Source organism: Phallusia mammillata, chromosome 1 (assembly GCF_965637545.1).
Source record: "Phallusia mammillata chromosome 1, kaPhaMamm4.hap1.1, whole genome shotgun sequence".
NCBI classification, from domain to species: domain Eukaryota; kingdom Metazoa; phylum Chordata; class Ascidiacea; order Phlebobranchia; family Ascidiidae; genus Phallusia; species Phallusia mammillata.
In genome coordinates, this window is record NC_137252.1 from 18,381,714 (window position 1) to 18,391,707 (window position 9,994).

A 9,994-nucleotide genomic window follows, 5' to 3' on the forward strand; every position below is an offset into this window, starting at 1 on the left:
TTTAGTGCTCCACAATCCGAGGTCGTATCGCCCAAAGTTTGAATTTGCAGAGACGTTGTGGACTACGACCACACCAGGTTGAAAGCACCCGATCTCGTTCGATCTCGGAAGTTAAGCAACCTCGGGCTTGGTCAGTACTTGGATGGGTGACCGCCTAGGAATACCAAGTGTTGTAGTCACTTTTTTGTTTTGTTTTTAGTGCTCCACAATCCGAGGTCGTATCGATCAAAGTTTCAATTTGCATTGACGTTGTGGACTACGACCACACCAGGTTGAAAGCACCCGATCTCGTTCGATCTCGGAAGTTAAGCAACCTCGGTCTTGGTCAGTACTTGGATGGGTGACCGCCTAGGAATACCAAGTGTTGTAGTCACTTTTTTGTTTTTAGTGCTCCACAATCCGAGGTCGTATCGCTCAAACTTTGAATTTGCATTGACGTTATGGACTACGACCACACCAGGTTGAAAGCACCCGATCTCGTTCGATCTCGGAAGTTAAGCAACCTCGGGCTTGGTCAGTACTTGGATGGGTGACCGCCTAGGAATACCAAGTGTTGTAGTCTCGTTTTTTTTAGTGCATGAGAAACCGAGGTCGCTTCGATCAAAGTTTGAATTTGCAGAGAGGTTGTGGACTACGACCACACCAGGTTGAAAGCACCCGATCTCGTTCGATCTCGGAAGTTAAGCAACCTCGGGCTTGGTCAGTACTTGGATGGGTGACCGCTTAGAAATACCAAGTGTTGTAGTCACTTTTTTGTTTTGTTTTTAGTGCTCCACAATCCGAGGTCGTATCGCCCAAAGTTTGAATTTGCAGAGACGTTGTGGACTACGACCACACCAGGTTGAAAGCACCCGATCTCGTTCGATCTCGGAAGTTAAGCAACCTCGGGCTTGGTCAGTACTTGGATGGGTGACCGCCTAGGAATACCAAGTGTTGTAGTCACTTTTTTGTTTTGTTTTTAGTGCTCCACAATCCGAGGTCGTATCGCTCAAACTTTGAATTTGCATTGACGTTATGGACTACGACCACACCAGGTTGAAAGCACCCGATCTCGTTCGATCTCGGAAGTTAAGCAACCTCGGGCTTGGTCAGTACTTGGATGGGTGACCGCCTAGGAATACCAAGTGTTGTAGTCACTTTTTTGTTTTGTTTTTAGTGCTCGAAAATCCGAGGTCGTATCGATCAAAGTTTCAATTTGCATTGACGTTCTGGACTACGACCACACCAGGTTGAAACCACCGATCTCGTTCGATCTCGGAAGTTAAGCAACCTCGGGCTTGGTCAGTACTTGGATGGGTGACCGCCTAGGAATACCAAGTGTTGTAGTCACTTTTTTGTTTTGTTTTTAGTGCTCCACAATCCGAGGTCGTATCGCTCAAACTTTGAATTTGCATGGACGTTATGGACTACGACCACACCAGGTTGAAAGCACCCGATCTCGTTCGATCTCGGAAGTTAAGCAACCTCGGGCTTGGTCAGTACTTGGATGGGTGACCGCCTAGGAATACCAAGTGTTGTAGTCTCAGTTTTTTTAGTGCATGTGAAACCGAGGTCGCATCGATCAAAGTTTGAATTTGGAGGGAGGTTGTGGTCTACGACCACACCAGGTTGAAAGCACCCGATCTCGTTCGATCTCGGAAGTTAAGCAACCTCGGGCTTGATCAGTACTTGGATGGGTGACCGCCTAGGAATACCAAGTGTTGTAGTCACTTTTTTGTTTTGTTTTCAGTGCTTCACAATCCGAGGGCGTATCGCTCAAAGTTTGAATTTGCATTGACGTTGTGGACTACGACCACACCAGGTTGAAAGCACCCGATCTCGTTCGATCTCGGAAGTTAAGCAGCCTCGGGCTTGGTCAGTAGTTGGATGGGTGACCGCCTAGGAATACCAAGTGTTGTAGTCACTTTTTTGTTTTGTTTTTAGTGCTCGACAATCCGAGGTCGTATCGATCAAAGTTTGAATTTGCATTGACGTTCTGGACTACGACCACACCAGGTTGAAAGCACCCGATCTCGTTCGATCTCGGAAGTTAAGCAACCTCGGGCTTGGTCAGTACTTGGATGGGTGACCGCCTAGGAATACCAAGTGTTGTAGTCTCGTTTTTTTAGTGCATGAGAAACCGAGGTCGCATCGATCAAAGTTTGAAATTGGAGGCAGGTTGTGGACTACGACCACACCAGGTTGAAAGCACCCGATCTCGTTCGATCTCGGAAGTTAAGCAACCTCGGGCTTGGTCAGTACTTGGATAGGTGACCGCCTAGGAATACCAAGTGTTGTAGTCACTTTTTTGTTTTGTTTTTAGTGCTCCACAATCCGAGGTCGTATCGCCCAAAGTTTGAATTTGCAGAGACGCTCTGGACTACGACCACACCAGGTTGAAAGCACCCGATCTCGTTCGATCTCGGAAGTTAAGCAATCTCGGGCTTGGTCAGTACTTGGATGGGTGACCGCCTAGGAATACCAAGTGTTGTAGTCACTTTTTTGTTTTGTTTTTAGTGCTTCACAATCCGAGGGCTTATCGCTCAAAGTTTGAATTTGCATTGACGTTGTGGACTACGACCACACCAGGTTGAAAGCACCCGATCTCGTTCGATCTCGGAAGTTAAGCAGCCTCGGGCTTGGTCAGTACTTGGATGGGTGACCGCCTAGGAATACCAAGTGTTTTAGTCGCTTTTTTGTTTTGTTTTTAGTGCTCCACAATCCGAGGTCGTATCGCTCAAAGTTTGAATTTGCATTGACGTTGTGGACTACGACCACACCAGGTTGAAAGCACCCGATCTCGTTCGATCTCGGAAGTTAAGCAACCTCGGGCTTGGTCAGTACTTGGATGGGTGACCGCCTAGGAATACCAAGTGTTGTAGTCTCATTTTTTTTAGTGCATGAGAAACCGAGGTCGCATCGATCAAAGTTTGAATTTGGAGGGAGGTTGTGGTCTACGACCACACCAGGTTGAAAGCACCCGATCTCGTTCGATCTCGGAAGTTAAGCAACCTCGGGCTTGGTCAGTACTTGGATGGGTGACCGCCTAGGAATACCAGGTGTTGTAGTCACTTTTTTGTTTTGTTTTTAGTGCTCCACAATCCGAGGTCGTATCGCTCAAAGTTTGAATTTGCATTGACGTTGTGGACTACGACCACACCAGGTTGAAAGCACCCGATCTCGTTCGATCTCGGAAGTTCAGCAACCTCCGGCTTGGTCAGTACTTGGATGGGTGACCGCCTAGGAATACCAAGTGTTGTAGTCTCGTTTTTAAGTGCATGAGAAACCGAGGTCGCATCGATCAAAGTTTGAAATTGGAGGGAGGTTGTGGACTACGACCACACCAGGTTGAAAGCACCCGATCTCGTTCGATCTCGGAAGTTAAGCAACCTCGGGCTTGGTCAGTACTTGGATAGGTGACCGCCTAGGAATACCAAGTGTTGTAGTCACTTTTTTGTTTTGTTTTTAGTGCTCCACAATCCGAGGTCGTATCGCCCAAAGTTTGAATTTGCAGCGAGGTTCTGGACTACGACCACACCAGGTTGAAAGCACCCGATCTCGTTCGATCTCGGAAGTTAAGCAACCTCGGGCTTGGTCAGTACTTGGATGGGTGACCGCCTAGGAATACCAAGTGTTGTAGTCACTTTTTTGTTTTGTTTTTAGTGCTCCACAATCCGAGGGCGTATCGCTCAAAGTTTGAATTTGCATTGACGTTGTGGACTACGACCACACCAGGTTGAAAGCACCCGATCTCGTTCGATCTCGGAAGTTAAGCAGCCTCGGGCTTGGTCAGTACTTGGATGGGTGACCGCCTAGGAATACCAAGTGTTGTAGTCGCTTTTTTGTTTTGTTTTTAGTGCTCCACAATCCGAGGTCGTATCGCTCAAAGTTTGAATTTGCATTGACGTTGTGGACTACGACCACACCAGGTTGAAAGCACCCGATCTCGTTCGATCTCGGAAGTTAAGCAACCTCGGGCTTGGTCAGTACTTGGATGGGTGACCGCCTAGGAATACCAAGTGTTGTAGTCTCGTTTTTTTAGTGCATGAGAAACCGAGGTCGCTTCGATCAAAGTTTGAATTTGCAAGGAGGTTGTGGACTACGACCACACCAGGTTGAAAGCACCCGATCTCGTTCGATCTCGGAAGTTAAGCAACCTCGGGCTTGGTCAGTACTTGGATGGGTGACCGCCTAGGAATACCAAGTGTTGTAGTCACTTTTTTGTTTTTTTAGTGCTCCACAATCCGAGGTCGTATCGCTCAAACTTTGAATTTGCATTGACGTTGTGGACTACGACCACACCAGGTTGAAAGCACCCGATCTCGTTCGATCTCGGAAGTTAAGCAACCACGGGCTTGGTCAGTACTTGGATGGGTGACCTCCTAGGAATACCAAGTGTTGTAGTCACTTTTTTGTTTTTTCAGTGCTCCAAAATCCGAGGTCGTATCGATCAAAGTTTGAATTTGCATTGACGTTGTGGACTACGACCACACCAGGTTGAAAGCACCCGATCTCGTTCGATCTCGGAAGTTAAGCAACCTCGGGCTTGGTCAGTACTTGGATGGGTGACCGCTTAGAAATACCAAGTGTTGTAGTCACTTTTTTGTTTTGTTTTTAGTGCTCCACAATCCGAGGTCGTATCGCCCAAAGTTTGAATTTGCATTGACGTTGTGGACTACGACCACACCAGGTTGAAAGCACCCGATCTCGTTCGATCTCGGAAGTTAAGCAACCTCGGGCTTGGTCAGTACTTGGATGGGTGACCGCCTAGGAATACCAAGTGTTGTAGTCACTTTTTTGTTTTGTTTTTAGTGCTCCACAATCCGAGGTCGTATCGATCAAAGTTTCAATTTGCATTGACGTTGTGGACTACGACCACACCAGGTTGAAAGCACCCGATCTCGTTCGATCTCGGAAGTTAAGCAACCTCGGTCTTGGTCAGTACTTGGATGGGTGACCGCCTAGGAATACCAAGTGTTGTAGTCACTTTTTTGTTTTTAGTGCTCCACAATCCGAGGTCGTATCGCTCAAACTTTGAATTTGCATTGACGTTATGGACTACGACCACACCAGGTTGAAAGCACCCGATCTCGTTCGATCTCGGAAGTTAAGCAACCTCGGGCTTGGTCAGTACTTGGATGGGTGACCGCCTAGGAATACCAAGTGTTGTAGTCTCGTTTTTTTTAGTGCATGAGAAACCGAGGTCGCATCGATCAAAGTTTGAAATTGGAGGCAGGTTGTGGACTACGACCACACCAGGTTGAAAGCACCCGATCTCGTTCGATCTCGGAAGTTAAGCAACCTCGGGCTTGGTCAGTACTTGGATAGGTGACCGCCTAGGAATACCAAGTGTTGTAGTCACTTTTTTGTTTTGTTTTTAGTGCTCCACAATCCGAGGTCGTATCGCCCAAAGTTTGAATTTGCAGAGACGCTCTGGACTACGACCACACCAGGTTGAAAGCACCCGATCTCGTTCGATCTCGGAAGTTAAGCAATCTCGGGCTTGGTCAGTACTTGGATGGGTGACCGCCTAGGAATACCAAGTGTTTTAGTCGCTATTTTGTTTTGTTTTTAGTGCTCCACAATCCGAGGTCGTATCGCTCAAAGTTTGAATTTGCATTGACGTTGTGGACTACGACCACACCAGGTTGAAAGCACCCGATCTCGTTCGATCTCGGAAGTTAAGCAACCTCGGGCTTGGTCAGTACTTGGATGGGTGACCGCCTAGGAATACCAAGTGTTGTAGTCTCATTTTTTTTAGTGCATGAGAAACCGAGGTCGCATCGATCAAAGTTTGAATTTGGAGGGAGGTTGTGGTCTACACCAGGTTGAAAGCACCCGATCTCGTTCGATCTCGGAAGTTAAGCAACCTCGGGCTTGATCAGTACTTGGATGGGTGACCGCCTAGGAATACCAAGTGTTGTAGTCACTTTTTTGTTTTGTTTTTAGTGCTTCACAATCCGAGGGCGTATCGCTCAAAGTTTGAATTTGCATTGACGTTGTGGACTACGACCACACCAGGTTGAAAGCACCCGATCTCGTTCGATCTCGGAAGTTAAGCAGCCTCGGGCTTGGTCAGTACTTGGATGGGTGACCGCCTAGGAATACCAGGTGTTGTAGTCACTTTTTTGTTTTGTTTTTAGTGCTCCACAATCCGAGGGCGTATCGCTCAAAGTTTGAATTTGCATTGACGTTGTGGACTACGACCACACCAGGTTGAAAGCACCCGATCTCGTTCGATCTCGGAAGTTCAGCAACCTCCGGCTTGGTCAGTACTTGGATGGGTGACCGCCTAGGAATACCAAGTGTTGTAGTCTCGTTTTTTTAGTGCATGAGAAACCGAGGTCGCATCGATCAAAGTTTGAAATTGGAGGGAGGTTGTGGACTACGACCACACCAGGTTGAAAGCACCCGATCTCGTTCGATCTCGGAAGTTAAGCAACCTCGGGCTTGGTCAGTACTTGAATGGGTGACCGCCTAGGAATACCAAGTGTTGTAGTCACTTTTTTGTTTTTTTAGTGCTCCACAATCCGAGGTCGTATCGCTCAAAGTTTGAATTTGCATTGACGTTGTGGACTACGACCACACCAGGTTGAAAGCACCCGATCTCGTTCGATCTCGGAAGTTAAGCAACCACGGGCTTGGTCAGTACTTGGATGGGTGACCTCCTAGGAATACCAAGTGTTGTAGTCACTTTTTTGTTTTTTCAGTGCTCCAAAATCCGAGGTCGTATCGATCAAAGTTTGAATTTGCATTGACGTTGTGGACTACGACCACACCAGGTTGAAAGCACCCGATCTCGTTCGATCTCGGAAGTTAAGCAACCTCGGGCTTGGTCAGTACTTGGATGGGTGACCGCTTAGAAATACCAAGTGTTGTAGTCACTTTTTTGTTTTGTTTTTAGTGCTCCACAATCCGAGGTCGTATCGCCCAAAGTTTGAATTTGCAGAGACGTTGTGGACTACGACCACACCAGGTTGAAAGCACCCGATCTCGTTCGATCTCGGAAGTTAAGCAACCTCGGGCTTGGTCAGTACTTGGATGGGTGACCGCCTAGGAATACCAAGTGTTGTAGTCACTTTTTTGTTTTGTTTTTAGTGCTCCACAATCCGAGGTCGTATCGATCAAAGTTTCAATTTGCATTGACGTTGTGGACTACGACCACACCAGGTTGAAAGCACCCGATCTCGTTCGATCTCGGAAGTTAAGCAACCTCGGTCTTGGTCAGTACTTGGATGGGTGACCGCCTAGGAATACCAAGTGTTGTAGTCACTTTTTTGTTTTTAGTGCTCCACAATCCGAGGTCGTATCGCTCAAACTTTGAATTTGCATTGACGTTATGGACTACGACCACACCAGGTTGAAAGCACCCGATCTCGTTCGATCTCGGAAGTTAAGCAACCTCGGGCTTGGTCAGTACTTGGATGGGTGACCGCCTAGGAATACCAAGTGTTGTAGTCTCGTTTTTTTTAGTGCATGAGAAACCGAGGTCGCATCGATCAAAGTTTGAAATTGGAGGCAGGTTGTGGACTACGACCACACCAGGTTGAAAGCACCCGATCTCGTTCGATCTCGGAAGTTAAGCAACCTCGGGCTTGGTCAGTACTTGGATAGGTGACCGCCTAGGAATACCAAGTGTTGTAGTCACTTTTTTGTTTTGTTTTTAGTGCTCCACAATCCGAGGTCGTATCGCCCAAAGTTTGAATTTGCAGAGACGCTCTGGACTACGACCACACCAGGTTGAAAGCACCCGATCTCGTTCGATCTCGGAAGTTAAGCAATCTCGGGCTTGGTCAGTACTTGGATGGGTGACCGCCTAGGAATACCAAGTGTTGTAGTCACTTTTTTGTTTTGTTTTTAGTGCTTCACAATCCGAGGGCTTATCGCTCAAAGTTTGAATTTGCATTGACGTTGTGGACTACGACCACACCAGGTTGAAAGCACCCGATCTCGTTCGATCTCGGAAGTTAAGCAGCCTCGGGCTTGGTCAGTACTTGGATGGGTGACCGCCTAGGAATACCAAGTGTTTTAGTCGCTTTTTTGTTTTGTTTTTAGTGCTCCACAATCCGAGGTCGTATCGCTCAAAGTTTGAATTTGCATTGACGTTGTGGACTACGACCACACCAGGTTGAAAGCACCCGATCTCGTTCGATCTCGGAAGTTAAGCAACCTCGGGCTTGGTCAGTACTTGGATGGGTGACCGCCTAGGAATACCAAGTGTTGTAGTCTCATTTTTTTTAGTGCATGAGAAACCGAGGTCGCATCGATCAAAGTTTGAATTTGGAGGGAGGTTGTGGTCTACACCAGGTTGAAAGCACCCGATCTCGTTCGATCTCGGAAGTTAAGCAACCTCGGGCTTGATCAGTACTTGGATGGGTGACCGCCTAGGAATACCAAGTGTTGTAGTCACTTTTTTGTTTTGTTTTTAGTGCTTCACAATCCGAGGGCGTATCGCTCAAAGTTTGAATTTGCATTGACGTTGTGGACTACGACCACACCAGGTTGAAAGCACCCGATCTCGTTCGATCTCGGAAGTTAAGCAGCCTCGGGCTTGGTCAGTACTTGGATGGGTGACCGCCTAGGAATACCAGGTGTTGTAGTCACTTTTTTGTTTTGTTTTTAGTGCTCCACAATCCGAGGGCGTATCGCTCAAAGTTTGAATTTGCATTGACGTTGTGGACTACGACCACACCAGGTTGAAAGCACCCGATCTCGTTCGATCTCGGAAGTTCAGCAACCTCCGGCTTGGTCAGTACTTGGATGGGTGACCGCCTAGGAATACCAAGTGTTGTAGTCTCGTTTTTTTAGTGCATGAGAAACCGAGGTCGCATCGATCAAAGTTTGAAATTGGAGGGAGGTTGTGGACTACGACCACACCAGGTTGAAAGCACCCGATCTCGTTCGATCTCGGAAGTTAAGCAACCTCGGGCTTGGTCAGTACTTGAATGGGTGACCGCCTAGGAATACCAAGTGTTGTAGTCACTTTTTTGTTTTTTTAGTGCTCCACAATCCGAGGTCGTATCGCTCAAAGTTTGAATTTGCATTGACGTTGTGGACTACGACCACACCAGGTTGAAAGCACCCGATCTCGTTCGATCTCGGAAGTTAAGCAACCTCGGGCTTGGTCAGTACTTGGATGGGTGACCGCCTAGGAATACCAAGTGTTGTAGTCACTTTTTTGTTTTTTCAGTGCTCCAAAATCCGAGGTCGTATCGATCAAAGTTTGAATTTGCATTGACGTTGTGGACTACGACCACACCAGGTTGAAAGCACCCGATCTCGTTCGATCTCGGAAGTTAAGCAACCTCGGGCTTGGTCAGTACTTGGATGGGTGACCGCTTAGAAATACCAAGTGTTGTAGTCACTTTTTTGTTTTGTTTTTAGTGCTCCACAATCCGAGGTCGTATCGCCCAAAGTTTGAATTTGCAGAGACGTTGTGGACTACGACCACACCAGGTTGAAAGCACCCGATCTCGTTCGATCTCGGAAGTTAAGCAACCTCGGGCTTGGTCAGTACTTGGATGGGTGACCGCCTAGGAATACCAAGTGTTGTAGTCACTTTTTTGTTTTGTTTTTAGTGCTCCACAATCCGAGGTCGTATCGATCAAAGTTTCAATTTGCATTGACGTTGTGGACTACGACCACACCAGGTTGAAAGCACCCGATCTCGTTCGATCTCGGAAGTTAAGCAACCTCGGTCTTGGTCAGTACTTGGATGGGTGACCGCCTAGGAATACCAAGTGTTGTAGTCACTTTTTTGTTTTTAGTGCTCCACAATCCGAGGTCGTATCGCTCAAACTTTGAATTTGCATTGACGTTCTGGACTACGACCACACCAGGTTGAAAGCACCCGATCTCGTTCGATCTCGGAAGTTAAGCAACCTCGGGCTTGGTCAGTACTTGGATGGGTGACCGCCTAGAAATACCAAGTGTTGTAGTCACTTTTTTGTTTTGTTTTTAGTGCTCCACAATCCGAGGTCGTATCGCCCAAAGTTTGAATTTGCAGAGACGTTGT

At 47.3% G+C, this 9,994-nt stretch overlaps 52 non-coding genes across 52 annotated transcripts; all 52 read left to right on the plus strand.

The window, feature by feature from the left end:
- The first annotated feature begins 60 nt into the window (after positions 1-60).
- Positions 61-179, plus strand: LOC145211317 (5S ribosomal RNA). The gene has a single exon (XR_013856621.1). It is a non-coding gene; the product is annotated as a 5S ribosomal RNA (ribosomal RNA).
- A 75-nt stretch (positions 180-254) lies between these two features.
- On the plus strand, positions 255-373 carry LOC145210095 (5S ribosomal RNA). Its single transcript, XR_013855581.1, has one exon. It is a non-coding gene; the product is annotated as a 5S ribosomal RNA (ribosomal RNA).
- Positions 374-443: 70 nt separating this feature from the next.
- On the plus strand, positions 444-562 carry LOC145210401 (5S ribosomal RNA). The gene has a single exon (XR_013855868.1). It is a non-coding gene; the product is annotated as a 5S ribosomal RNA (ribosomal RNA).
- A 67-nt stretch (positions 563-629) lies between these two features.
- LOC145210229 (5S ribosomal RNA) lies at positions 630-748 on the plus strand. Its single transcript, XR_013855708.1, has one exon. It is a non-coding gene; the product is annotated as a 5S ribosomal RNA (ribosomal RNA).
- Positions 749-823: 75 nt separating this feature from the next.
- Positions 824-942, plus strand: LOC145211319 (5S ribosomal RNA). Its single transcript, XR_013856623.1, has one exon. It is a non-coding gene; the product is annotated as a 5S ribosomal RNA (ribosomal RNA).
- Positions 943-1,017: 75 nt separating this feature from the next.
- Positions 1,018-1,136, plus strand: LOC145211320 (5S ribosomal RNA). The gene has a single exon (XR_013856624.1). It is a non-coding gene; the product is annotated as a 5S ribosomal RNA (ribosomal RNA).
- Positions 1,137-1,211: 75 nt separating this feature from the next.
- On the plus strand, positions 1,212-1,329 carry LOC145210659 (5S ribosomal RNA). The gene has a single exon (XR_013856111.1). It is a non-coding gene; the product is annotated as a 5S ribosomal RNA (ribosomal RNA).
- A 75-nt stretch (positions 1,330-1,404) lies between these two features.
- LOC145210413 (5S ribosomal RNA) lies at positions 1,405-1,523 on the plus strand. The gene has a single exon (XR_013855879.1). It is a non-coding gene; the product is annotated as a 5S ribosomal RNA (ribosomal RNA).
- A 67-nt stretch (positions 1,524-1,590) lies between these two features.
- Positions 1,591-1,709, plus strand: LOC145209966 (5S ribosomal RNA). The gene has a single exon (XR_013855461.1). It is a non-coding gene; the product is annotated as a 5S ribosomal RNA (ribosomal RNA).
- A 75-nt stretch (positions 1,710-1,784) lies between these two features.
- Positions 1,785-1,903, plus strand: LOC145210242 (5S ribosomal RNA). The gene has a single exon (XR_013855719.1). It is a non-coding gene; the product is annotated as a 5S ribosomal RNA (ribosomal RNA).
- A 75-nt stretch (positions 1,904-1,978) lies between these two features.
- On the plus strand, positions 1,979-2,097 carry LOC145210424 (5S ribosomal RNA). The gene has a single exon (XR_013855890.1). It is a non-coding gene; the product is annotated as a 5S ribosomal RNA (ribosomal RNA).
- A 66-nt stretch (positions 2,098-2,163) lies between these two features.
- Positions 2,164-2,282, plus strand: LOC145210142 (5S ribosomal RNA). The gene has a single exon (XR_013855625.1). It is a non-coding gene; the product is annotated as a 5S ribosomal RNA (ribosomal RNA).
- Positions 2,283-2,357: 75 nt separating this feature from the next.
- On the plus strand, positions 2,358-2,476 carry LOC145209851 (5S ribosomal RNA). The gene has a single exon (XR_013855354.1). It is a non-coding gene; the product is annotated as a 5S ribosomal RNA (ribosomal RNA).
- Positions 2,477-2,551: 75 nt separating this feature from the next.
- On the plus strand, positions 2,552-2,670 carry LOC145210543 (5S ribosomal RNA). Its single transcript, XR_013856003.1, has one exon. It is a non-coding gene; the product is annotated as a 5S ribosomal RNA (ribosomal RNA).
- Positions 2,671-2,745: 75 nt separating this feature from the next.
- LOC145210436 (5S ribosomal RNA) lies at positions 2,746-2,864 on the plus strand. Its single transcript, XR_013855901.1, has one exon. It is a non-coding gene; the product is annotated as a 5S ribosomal RNA (ribosomal RNA).
- A 67-nt stretch (positions 2,865-2,931) lies between these two features.
- LOC145210043 (5S ribosomal RNA) lies at positions 2,932-3,050 on the plus strand. Its single transcript, XR_013855533.1, has one exon. It is a non-coding gene; the product is annotated as a 5S ribosomal RNA (ribosomal RNA).
- Positions 3,051-3,125: 75 nt separating this feature from the next.
- LOC145210694 (5S ribosomal RNA) lies at positions 3,126-3,244 on the plus strand. Its single transcript, XR_013856144.1, has one exon. It is a non-coding gene; the product is annotated as a 5S ribosomal RNA (ribosomal RNA).
- A 65-nt stretch (positions 3,245-3,309) lies between these two features.
- LOC145210143 (5S ribosomal RNA) lies at positions 3,310-3,428 on the plus strand. The gene has a single exon (XR_013855626.1). It is a non-coding gene; the product is annotated as a 5S ribosomal RNA (ribosomal RNA).
- A 75-nt stretch (positions 3,429-3,503) lies between these two features.
- LOC145211321 (5S ribosomal RNA) lies at positions 3,504-3,622 on the plus strand. The gene has a single exon (XR_013856625.1). It is a non-coding gene; the product is annotated as a 5S ribosomal RNA (ribosomal RNA).
- Positions 3,623-3,697: 75 nt separating this feature from the next.
- Positions 3,698-3,816, plus strand: LOC145209927 (5S ribosomal RNA). Its single transcript, XR_013855425.1, has one exon. It is a non-coding gene; the product is annotated as a 5S ribosomal RNA (ribosomal RNA).
- Positions 3,817-3,891: 75 nt separating this feature from the next.
- Positions 3,892-4,010, plus strand: LOC145210448 (5S ribosomal RNA). Its single transcript, XR_013855912.1, has one exon. It is a non-coding gene; the product is annotated as a 5S ribosomal RNA (ribosomal RNA).
- A 66-nt stretch (positions 4,011-4,076) lies between these two features.
- LOC145211322 (5S ribosomal RNA) lies at positions 4,077-4,195 on the plus strand. Its single transcript, XR_013856626.1, has one exon. It is a non-coding gene; the product is annotated as a 5S ribosomal RNA (ribosomal RNA).
- Positions 4,196-4,267: 72 nt separating this feature from the next.
- Positions 4,268-4,386, plus strand: LOC145209761 (5S ribosomal RNA). The gene has a single exon (XR_013855270.1). It is a non-coding gene; the product is annotated as a 5S ribosomal RNA (ribosomal RNA).
- Positions 4,387-4,458: 72 nt separating this feature from the next.
- Positions 4,459-4,577, plus strand: LOC145210230 (5S ribosomal RNA). Its single transcript, XR_013855709.1, has one exon. It is a non-coding gene; the product is annotated as a 5S ribosomal RNA (ribosomal RNA).
- Positions 4,578-4,652: 75 nt separating this feature from the next.
- On the plus strand, positions 4,653-4,771 carry LOC145211323 (5S ribosomal RNA). The gene has a single exon (XR_013856627.1). It is a non-coding gene; the product is annotated as a 5S ribosomal RNA (ribosomal RNA).
- Positions 4,772-4,846: 75 nt separating this feature from the next.
- LOC145210096 (5S ribosomal RNA) lies at positions 4,847-4,965 on the plus strand. Its single transcript, XR_013855582.1, has one exon. It is a non-coding gene; the product is annotated as a 5S ribosomal RNA (ribosomal RNA).
- Positions 4,966-5,035: 70 nt separating this feature from the next.
- LOC145210460 (5S ribosomal RNA) lies at positions 5,036-5,154 on the plus strand. Its single transcript, XR_013855923.1, has one exon. It is a non-coding gene; the product is annotated as a 5S ribosomal RNA (ribosomal RNA).
- A 67-nt stretch (positions 5,155-5,221) lies between these two features.
- Positions 5,222-5,340, plus strand: LOC145210144 (5S ribosomal RNA). The gene has a single exon (XR_013855627.1). It is a non-coding gene; the product is annotated as a 5S ribosomal RNA (ribosomal RNA).
- Positions 5,341-5,415: 75 nt separating this feature from the next.
- Positions 5,416-5,534, plus strand: LOC145210580 (5S ribosomal RNA). The gene has a single exon (XR_013856037.1). It is a non-coding gene; the product is annotated as a 5S ribosomal RNA (ribosomal RNA).
- Positions 5,535-5,609: 75 nt separating this feature from the next.
- Positions 5,610-5,728, plus strand: LOC145210471 (5S ribosomal RNA). Its single transcript, XR_013855934.1, has one exon. It is a non-coding gene; the product is annotated as a 5S ribosomal RNA (ribosomal RNA).
- Positions 5,729-5,788: 60 nt separating this feature from the next.
- Positions 5,789-5,908, plus strand: LOC145210799 (5S ribosomal RNA). Its single transcript, XR_013856242.1, has one exon. It is a non-coding gene; the product is annotated as a 5S ribosomal RNA (ribosomal RNA).
- Positions 5,909-5,983: 75 nt separating this feature from the next.
- Positions 5,984-6,102, plus strand: LOC145210011 (5S ribosomal RNA). The gene has a single exon (XR_013855503.1). It is a non-coding gene; the product is annotated as a 5S ribosomal RNA (ribosomal RNA).
- Positions 6,103-6,177: 75 nt separating this feature from the next.
- LOC145210696 (5S ribosomal RNA) lies at positions 6,178-6,296 on the plus strand. Its single transcript, XR_013856146.1, has one exon. It is a non-coding gene; the product is annotated as a 5S ribosomal RNA (ribosomal RNA).
- A 66-nt stretch (positions 6,297-6,362) lies between these two features.
- Positions 6,363-6,481, plus strand: LOC145209844 (5S ribosomal RNA). The gene has a single exon (XR_013855348.1). It is a non-coding gene; the product is annotated as a 5S ribosomal RNA (ribosomal RNA).
- Positions 6,482-6,553: 72 nt separating this feature from the next.
- LOC145209762 (5S ribosomal RNA) lies at positions 6,554-6,672 on the plus strand. Its single transcript, XR_013855271.1, has one exon. It is a non-coding gene; the product is annotated as a 5S ribosomal RNA (ribosomal RNA).
- Positions 6,673-6,744: 72 nt separating this feature from the next.
- Positions 6,745-6,863, plus strand: LOC145210231 (5S ribosomal RNA). Its single transcript, XR_013855710.1, has one exon. It is a non-coding gene; the product is annotated as a 5S ribosomal RNA (ribosomal RNA).
- A 75-nt stretch (positions 6,864-6,938) lies between these two features.
- LOC145211324 (5S ribosomal RNA) lies at positions 6,939-7,057 on the plus strand. Its single transcript, XR_013856628.1, has one exon. It is a non-coding gene; the product is annotated as a 5S ribosomal RNA (ribosomal RNA).
- A 75-nt stretch (positions 7,058-7,132) lies between these two features.
- On the plus strand, positions 7,133-7,251 carry LOC145210097 (5S ribosomal RNA). Its single transcript, XR_013855583.1, has one exon. It is a non-coding gene; the product is annotated as a 5S ribosomal RNA (ribosomal RNA).
- A 70-nt stretch (positions 7,252-7,321) lies between these two features.
- On the plus strand, positions 7,322-7,440 carry LOC145210483 (5S ribosomal RNA). The gene has a single exon (XR_013855945.1). It is a non-coding gene; the product is annotated as a 5S ribosomal RNA (ribosomal RNA).
- A 67-nt stretch (positions 7,441-7,507) lies between these two features.
- Positions 7,508-7,626, plus strand: LOC145210146 (5S ribosomal RNA). Its single transcript, XR_013855629.1, has one exon. It is a non-coding gene; the product is annotated as a 5S ribosomal RNA (ribosomal RNA).
- Positions 7,627-7,701: 75 nt separating this feature from the next.
- On the plus strand, positions 7,702-7,820 carry LOC145209852 (5S ribosomal RNA). Its single transcript, XR_013855355.1, has one exon. It is a non-coding gene; the product is annotated as a 5S ribosomal RNA (ribosomal RNA).
- A 75-nt stretch (positions 7,821-7,895) lies between these two features.
- On the plus strand, positions 7,896-8,014 carry LOC145210544 (5S ribosomal RNA). Its single transcript, XR_013856004.1, has one exon. It is a non-coding gene; the product is annotated as a 5S ribosomal RNA (ribosomal RNA).
- A 75-nt stretch (positions 8,015-8,089) lies between these two features.
- On the plus strand, positions 8,090-8,208 carry LOC145210495 (5S ribosomal RNA). Its single transcript, XR_013855956.1, has one exon. It is a non-coding gene; the product is annotated as a 5S ribosomal RNA (ribosomal RNA).
- Positions 8,209-8,268: 60 nt separating this feature from the next.
- Positions 8,269-8,388, plus strand: LOC145210800 (5S ribosomal RNA). Its single transcript, XR_013856243.1, has one exon. It is a non-coding gene; the product is annotated as a 5S ribosomal RNA (ribosomal RNA).
- Positions 8,389-8,463: 75 nt separating this feature from the next.
- LOC145210012 (5S ribosomal RNA) lies at positions 8,464-8,582 on the plus strand. Its single transcript, XR_013855504.1, has one exon. It is a non-coding gene; the product is annotated as a 5S ribosomal RNA (ribosomal RNA).
- A 75-nt stretch (positions 8,583-8,657) lies between these two features.
- Positions 8,658-8,776, plus strand: LOC145210698 (5S ribosomal RNA). Its single transcript, XR_013856147.1, has one exon. It is a non-coding gene; the product is annotated as a 5S ribosomal RNA (ribosomal RNA).
- Positions 8,777-8,842: 66 nt separating this feature from the next.
- LOC145209845 (5S ribosomal RNA) lies at positions 8,843-8,961 on the plus strand. The gene has a single exon (XR_013855349.1). It is a non-coding gene; the product is annotated as a 5S ribosomal RNA (ribosomal RNA).
- Positions 8,962-9,033: 72 nt separating this feature from the next.
- Positions 9,034-9,152, plus strand: LOC145211325 (5S ribosomal RNA). Its single transcript, XR_013856629.1, has one exon. It is a non-coding gene; the product is annotated as a 5S ribosomal RNA (ribosomal RNA).
- Positions 9,153-9,224: 72 nt separating this feature from the next.
- Positions 9,225-9,343, plus strand: LOC145210232 (5S ribosomal RNA). The gene has a single exon (XR_013855711.1). It is a non-coding gene; the product is annotated as a 5S ribosomal RNA (ribosomal RNA).
- Positions 9,344-9,418: 75 nt separating this feature from the next.
- Positions 9,419-9,537, plus strand: LOC145211326 (5S ribosomal RNA). Its single transcript, XR_013856630.1, has one exon. It is a non-coding gene; the product is annotated as a 5S ribosomal RNA (ribosomal RNA).
- A 75-nt stretch (positions 9,538-9,612) lies between these two features.
- Positions 9,613-9,731, plus strand: LOC145210098 (5S ribosomal RNA). Its single transcript, XR_013855584.1, has one exon. It is a non-coding gene; the product is annotated as a 5S ribosomal RNA (ribosomal RNA).
- A 70-nt stretch (positions 9,732-9,801) lies between these two features.
- On the plus strand, positions 9,802-9,920 carry LOC145210110 (5S ribosomal RNA). The gene has a single exon (XR_013855595.1). It is a non-coding gene; the product is annotated as a 5S ribosomal RNA (ribosomal RNA).
- The last annotated feature ends 74 nt before the right edge of the window (positions 9,921-9,994 follow it).